Below are 8,347 nucleotides of genomic sequence, written 5' to 3'. Positions count from 1 at the left end.
TTAAAAAAAGCAGTATCTTAGTGTGGCCTTGGTCCTCATGATGTGAATCGTGCAGCTTGACATCCTATGACATAGAATTCTAAGCACGTTTTCCTATGTTTATTTTTTGTCTCTGTATACTTCTGCCTCTTTTCCTTTTATTTTTGGATTGCTTGTAGTGATGTTTATCACAGCAGCTAATACTTATTGACTATTTATATGCCAGACATTGTTTTTGGTGAGTAACTAATTTCTCTTTTCCCTCACATTATCCTTATTAAGTGGTATAATTATGATCATCATTTTATGAACAAAACATTTGGGGTCCAGGCTGGTAAAATAATTTACTCAAGATTTTACTGCTACTAAATAACAGAGATATATTGGATCCCAGGTAATCTACATCTAGTACAAATGTCCTAATTATTATACTCTGCTCCACTTTGGAAATGAACAAGTGATACTAATCAATGCATTGATACTAAGCCCCACATTAGCCTTTGTCATATGCTAACTAATCACTGCATATCACTGCAGACAATAGTATGACTAAGAGATGTTTATGTCCCTGCTTAATAGCAGAAAGAACTGGGAGTACTAAAATCTCATTTCAAATAAGCTGCATGGTTCACAACATGAGGACAAAAAACACATTGAAGATATTGCTTTAATATGGAATCTAGTATTCAGATAATCTTTTTTTTTTTTATACAGGAGATAGAACTCAGGAGCACTTGAGCACTGAGCCACATCCCAATCCCTTTTTGTATTTTGATTAGAGAGAGGGTCTCATTGAGTTGCTTAGCACTTAACTTTTGCAGAAACTGGTTTGAACTTGACATTCTCCAGTCTAAACCTCTCAAGCAGCTAGATTACAGGCTTGAACCACTGTGCCTGGCTCATATAATGTTTTATTAATCTCTGTCAAAATGTATTTTCTACAAATTTATTTTGAACCTGTCAATAGGTATACAAGGTTCCCAAGAATCCACTCCCCCCTCACTTTTTGTCTTTGGTTTTCTCATCTATAAAACTGAGCAAACCAGATAATGACTCTCTTATTGCAATAGGGTCCTTTTTTCTATTCTTTTGTTGTTATTGTTTGGTTCATATATTTGTATATAATGGTGGAATGTGTTGTTATATATTCTTACATGCACACAGTGTAACAATATAATTTGATAAATATTATTCCCCAGCACTTCCCTCCTCCCTCATTCTCCCCATTTCATTAATCTACTGTTCTTTGCCAAGGAAAGAATATGGCCATAGGTAGTATTATCTAAAACTCTAAGGTCAGCCCAACATGACTTATTTTTGCAAGAGCAAAACAGAGGGGTTAGCTGTCTGGATTGTAGATTTCATTACATCTACTATAGAGAAAAAAATGGGCAGAGTAGATATGGATATGCTGGCATTTCAGGTTATGGTTAGCTCTTAAATTGATGTCAGAATCAATAAGGTTGGAATTAATAGAGAAAAACTTATGTAAAGCTCCTTCACAATTGGCCACTGCTAAAGATGGTGGCTTAGTGACCAAAGCTCAATTTGCCTGATGTGAGGCCTAACTGTTAGCAGTGAGAGGTGCATACAATATGTTCACCATCATAGGTCCAGGAATGAGGTTGCCACCAGGCAAAGGGGCCAGTCTGGTGGCTTGGTCAAAAAGATATTTAATATCACCAAGGTTACTTTAGGTGAGGTCAATTTGCATTGTTGAAATTTTGCCTTCAGGGTTTTTCTACAGAGTTAGTTTCTTCATCTTATTTTTGATGGTTTTGAGGGTCCATATATTGACTTTTATCGCAAGCATCGAGATGGGATGAGGCTCCTGTTAACAAATACAAATCCTCAAACTCATGGTTAGGAGGAGCCCTGGACCACCCCATGCATTAGTTGTAGGATCCTTCCATGAGATCATAGATCCCTGAGAGGGGGACCCAACTAATACAATATTTTGACATTGAAATAAAAATTAAAGCAAACAAGGTTTTGTTCAAGGCATCAAGAGTGGATTTGTATAGTTTTCTTCCTCTATTTTGTAGCATGGTCTTTAATTTCTCATGCATTATTTCTATGATGCCTTGAGCCTGAGGGTTAAAGGAGATCCAAGTTATGTGGCATATTTACCAATCTTTGCAAACCACCTGAAAAGTCTTGCTAGTATAGACTGGGTCATTGTCAGTTTTAATAGACATAGAAATATTCATATTTCCAAAACATTTAAGTAGATGGGAGATGGACCTCTTTTGTGATTTCTCCTGTGGAGGCTGTGGCCATTACTCAGTCTGAATAGGTATCAATTACTACATGAATATACTTAAATTTTTAAAAAGTGCATAATGATTGGAATTAATTGGCCATAAAGCATTAGATTTTAACTCTCTGGGATTTACTCTAGCAGGTTGTAAACCATTAATGGGAAGAAAGGATGCACACTTTTTGCAGTCTCTGTACTAGGTACATATATGAATCTACGCCGGTGAATAATATCATCAAGTAAGTTAACAAAAGTGGGGATTCTAATTAGAATAAGATATATTCCATTCTTATATAATTATACCAAAATACATCCTACTGTCATGAATAAGAGACCCAATAATTTAAAAATGCTTATTTTATTTTTTAATATCTTTAGTTTTTTTAATGTTGTGCCAAGGATTGAACCCAGAGCCTCACAAGTACTAGGCAAGCATTCTACAACTGAGTGACAACCCCAGCCCCTTGCTTATTTTAAATATATAAATGCTTCTTAAACTTAAATAAAAAATTTATTTATTATAATTTCAATAATTTTTCTGCAATGAAGTAGAGCAATTTTCAATAACATAGCAAAAATATATTTTTTTCATGATAACGATTTTCTTTTTTCCATTCAAATCTCGACTGATGGTGTTCTGAGTTAATTGTTTTAACAAAAATATTATCCAAGTGCAGTTTCAATCAAGTCACATTTGCCTATTCATGAAGGTACATAAACCAAAACCATCAGGAATTTGTTTGATTTAGATGAAGAAGGAAATGAGAACTAGATCATAAGAGTGGAGATGTTTTGCACACTGGTTAGCAACTATCTAAATACAGCCATTGGTAGGAGAGTGACTTTAAATTTGAAAACATGGGGAAGATTTTGTAAAGAAGAAACAATACCCCGGGTGTTTCAGTGCCTCAATGAATATGATGTAAGTGAAGTCATATAAAGAATGTCATATAACAAATATTCCAGCATCATACAAAACACAAGTTTTCCAATTTTTCTCACACTTGTTTATAGGAGATGGTTCTTTTTTTTATCCATTAGTAATAGATATTCTAACTGCAACGTTACAGATTGAATTTAATAAGTTCTGAGTTAGATAGGATCTGATTTAAATGAAGGTCATGTGGATGAACAAAAATATTGTAAACTTTTAAAATTCAGCACCTGAAATGTAAAACAAAGACTTAGAAATGAGCATGTTGGGATCATTTCCCTATAAGATTCCTATATCGTTTTTAAGAATATTTTTATTTGTAGATGGACACAATACCTTTATTTTACTTTTATGTGGTTCTGAGGATTGAACCCAGTGCCTCATGCTTGCTAGACAAGCACTTAACCACTGAGCTAAACCCCAGCTCAATATTTCTATTTCTGCTTAACCAAACATGAAATACACCGTTTATGGTAAATAATTTTTATGTAAGCAAAAGTACTTCGGATACTGTAGATACAAGCAAAATTAGACACCATCTTTAATTTTAAGAAATTTGCAGGGAAGATTGAATATCAAACAAATACTGACCATTAAATAATATAACTTATGATACAAACTAAAACAATGTATACAGGCTCAAAGACAAGGATAAGATCTGAGAAATTTCATGAGGTAAACAGAAGTAAACAAAAATATTACTCTGAAGAATGAAGTATGTTTGAGTTACTTACTTCTTATTTCCTTTTCTTTCTTTCGTTTTTTTTTTTTTTTTTTTTTTTTTTAGCTGCAACAAGGGCTTTCTTTGTGGTAAGCCATTGAAGCTCTTGATGTGAAATTAAGATCAAGAATAAAATCCTGCTTTACATAGAGGGTAGTACATTGACTGAAAGGATGTTAATAAAAATCCTGCTGCAATCAAATACTCCTAGTTTTCTTCTAAGAATCCAGATAAAGATGAACAAATATATCAGTTGTATTTCCATAAGAAATACCTTCTATCCTCAAGCTGGCATTGAAATCTCAGCAGACACATTTCTGCTTTGCCTTTACATTGTCACTGTCTTTGTGGAATCCAAACCCAGGATTACTGACCTCTCAATCACCCACATGGCTCTAACACACATCCTAATGCTTCTTACACAGGGACTTTTGATGTCTACAGATTTTGGAGAAGTGTAGGACAGTTCATGTCAGTTCAAATGCAAAGTGCCTGTCTTCCTGGCCAAGATCATGAGGGGATTCTCCATGTGCACCACCCACATGCTGGGTCTTCTTTAGGACATCACCATCTACCTCAGTGGCTCCTAGTTGGCCTGCTTCAAATTAAAAACCACAAATACCATCCAGTGGCTAATTGTTTTCTTATTAATCCTCACCATCTCCACCTATTCCAATCCAGTTTTTTTAATACTGTGGCCAGACCAAATAAAATGCAGCCTTGTCTTCTATTTCTCACTGACCACTATTCCTTTCTGCTCATGAACTACAAGCACAGGATCCTCTTTTTTTGCACTGACGGCATTCAGTGATCTCCAGTTTTGAGGCTGTATGGTTCTTTCAAGCAGATACATAATAATAATCTTTCATAGATGTAAACAACAATCGTGTTTTTTCAAAGCTCCAGATTTTCTTCATAAATTTCCTGAGGAAAAAAAGAGTGATTCACACCCTTCTGCTGCCTATCCTGTGTTTTGACATCCAGTATTGTTTAAACTCCATCATCTTACTGTTAATAAGCATAGTGTGAGCAAGTTATCCCATCTTGAGATGTCTTCAAAGGCTTGGTGCCAGTGGTGATGGCATGCTCAGTCTTTTTGTGCTGATCTATGCTGACACTCAAGTAATTAATCTATGCAAATTAAATGGAGAAAAACGTCTGCTTCTGACAAAACTGATCAAAACCAACTTTATCATTCTTATTAAAATAATATCTATTTCAGAAAATTTTACCTCTTATAAAAATCAGTAAAATAGAATTAAAATTTTCTATTACAACAATGTTATCTAAATAGATAACAAATAGCTTGTGCATAATTTTTTTTCTGTATATGGATCAGTTTTTTCAACATTTGCATTAATTTTCACTGTATCTTACACCATTTGTGTAACAAAGTTTTATGTACTTTTTATGTAAATTTTTTATGTACTTTGTGTCTTAGACACTCGTATTTGGTCTATGTTTTTTGTCTTCCTGCATTAAAGTTTCTGATATTTCTTTCAGTGAAGTTCTATTAGAGGAATATTGATGCTTTTCACTTTTTGTCTATTAATATGCACATGCTCATATCAAAGCTACTCAGGAGTCTGCAGTAGTATTGCAATTTTGTGGAAACCTTGGGTAACTTAGTGAGACTCTGTGAACACAACAGGTGTAAGATGGATCTTATTGGTGGACCACCATAGAGGTTCACTTCCCTATACAAAACTACTACAACAACAAACTGAACAACAGAAATACAATATATACCATGAAAGAGTACTTCATGAACAAGAGATTGCCAGCATTATTTTAAAAATAGAAGTGTTGGGCACCATGTGAACCAATTAGAAGCCACACACACTTCTGTTCAGAATATAAAAAAATAGTATTGTAGGTATAGAAAAGAATTTGATGATTACTAAAATTTTAAACAGAATTACCACATTACCTACCAGTTTTATTTATAGCTATATTTTCAAGTGAACTGAAAACAGATATTCAAACACTTGAACTTTAATATAAATGACATCACCATTTCCACTAGAAGATATATGAAAATCCAAATTTTCATTAAGAATGAAAACAAATGTGTCTGTCTATTTATATGTATCCTTGTCTGAATAAGCACATGTACATATATATTCATATTCATATATCTATATCTCTTTATAGTATCCATATATGTTTGAATATTATTCTGCAATAAAAACTAAATATACAAGTGACCATGTTGACAAATCTCAAAAATATTAAGAAAAGTATACAAAAACCCACACATGAAATTTCACCTGTGCTATAACTACATTTATATTAAATATTCAAAATTTGTAAATCATAGAGTTAGAAAGGAGAGAGTTTGTTTCCAGGGGCTTGGAAGGCATTTAAGTGAGTTGTTGATTAACTGATTATATAATTTATTTTTAGTAATTAAAATGTTTAAATCAAAATAATTGTGGTAATTATACCACAAAAGTATAAATGTCACTACTTAACTTATTTTTGATGGGCTCTTATGAAAATCCAACCTCAATAACACCAATAAGAAAAAAAATCTTTAAAACATGAAGTCTATACAATTATAGCTAGAGGTGACAGAAATGAACTATGAAACTGGTTATAACTTTCTTATCCTTGTATTGGAACACATGACTACAGTAACTGCTTTATGTGGAACTACAAAATAGAATCCTAAATACAATGAGTTATATTCTATGTATGTATATTATGCCAAAATATATTCTATCATCATGCATATCTAAAAAGAACAAATAAAATAAAAAGAAACTGTGGATTTATAGTCACCCACATGTACTTTGCATCACGAAACTAAAGCATGGATGGTAACACTGGACACTAGAAATCAAGAGCCTTCTCTGTGTCAGGCAGTATTCTTGATTCATTATTCACTTTGTCCTTATATTTCAAGTATCATGAGTCCTGATTGGAAGACTTCTGATCTTACAGATGAGTAAACTAAGGGGATTATTGATTGTTTCAAGATCACTATGTAGACTAAGGCTCTGACAATTAATTTGTGTGATTTCCAATTTACTGTGTCATGTATCCGAATACAAAGTCAGGTTTTTATGTTTGTTTTGTTTTGTTTTTTGTTTTTGTTTTATTTTTGCCCCCTCCCCCCGAGGAGAAAACAAGATGTAGAAATACAACAGGGCACCAAAAACCATCTGCATAAACTATCAATGTTAAAAACTTGATTGTGGTCATTGTTACACTAGTAAATAGGTATCTGCAAACACGATAATGTATGAATTATATATGTATAGTTTATTGTATTTCAGTATTACCCTAATACAATTGTTTTAAATTTGAATGAAAGAAATAAATATATTCCTCAATAAAAAAACTATATATTTAGAAAGCATAGGAAAAGATGCTGAATATTATATGTTATTAAGAAATTACAGATCATCCACTGCCATGAAGGTCAAGCTGTGCAGTTTTAGTGGGTACAATATATACCCCATATACAGGAGTCGCTATGCAAAGACTGACGGAAAGGTTTTCCAATTTCTTAATGCAAAATGTGAGTCGGATTTTCTATCCAAGAGGAATCCTCAGCAGATAAACTGTACTGTCCTCTACAGAAAAAAGCACAAAAAAGGCCAGTCAGAAGAAATTCAAAAGAAGAGAACCCAACTTGAAGCCAAATTTCAGAGGGCCATCACGGGTGCAACCCTCGCGGATATCATGGCCTAGAGGAATAAGAAACTAGAAGTTAAAAAGGATCAATGAAAGCAAGCTCTTAGGCTGCTAAGAAAGAAGATGAAGATGAAGAAGAAGAAGAAGAAGAAGAAGAAGAAGAAGAAGAAGAAGAAGAAGAAGAAGAAGAAGAAGAAGAAGAAAAAGAAGAAGAAGAAGAAAAAGAAGAAGAAGAAGAAGTAGTAGAAGAAGAAGGCTAAGCAGGCATTAAAAAGATGGCAGTGGCTGCTGCTAAGACTCCCACAAAGGCAGCACCTCAGAAAAAGACTGTGAAACCTGAGAAGTTTTCTGCTCCCCGAGTTTGTGGAAAATGCTAAATTGGCAGATGAGATTTTAAAATAAAGATTTAACCCTTTTAATTAGAGAAATGTTAAAATAAGGCAATAAAGATGTATGATTAAATGCTAGCTTGGCTTCAATGTGTTTAAGACACACTACACAGACTGAAAGTAGTGGAATCTTGCATAGATTTAATCCAAGTTGACTATTCAAATGCTCTTTTCCTTTCATTTCTCTATTCATGACAGGCACATTTGGTTTTCTTATTGGGTTTGACTTATACATTGAGACTCCCCTTCTCTGACTATTAGCTATTACATGATTTGATGGTGCCAAAAATTAGCAGCTGTATTAATCTCTTGCTCGCAGAAAATAGCATCCCCATTTCTATTCTGGCTATATTATTCTGTCTCTGAAACCAGGGACTCTGAATAAGAGTATATTTTACCTATTCACAGAGTCGTTTGTTGAG

The 8,347-nt window shown here is 33.6% G+C and overlaps 1 pseudogene; it reads left to right on the top strand.

Annotated features, from left to right (window-relative positions):
* Positions 1-7,314: 7,314 nt before the first annotated feature.
* LOC101973106 (large ribosomal subunit protein eL24 pseudogene) lies at positions 7,315-7,913 on the top strand (annotated as a pseudogene).
* Positions 7,914-8,347: the final 434 nt, after the last annotated feature.

This window comes from Ictidomys tridecemlineatus, chromosome 12 (assembly GCF_052094955.1).
Source record: "Ictidomys tridecemlineatus isolate mIctTri1 chromosome 12, mIctTri1.hap1, whole genome shotgun sequence".
NCBI classification, from domain to species: domain Eukaryota; kingdom Metazoa; phylum Chordata; class Mammalia; order Rodentia; family Sciuridae; genus Ictidomys; species Ictidomys tridecemlineatus.
The sequence above is the reverse complement of the archived record's forward strand: the minus strand, read 5'-3'. Positions and strand labels throughout refer to the sequence as shown.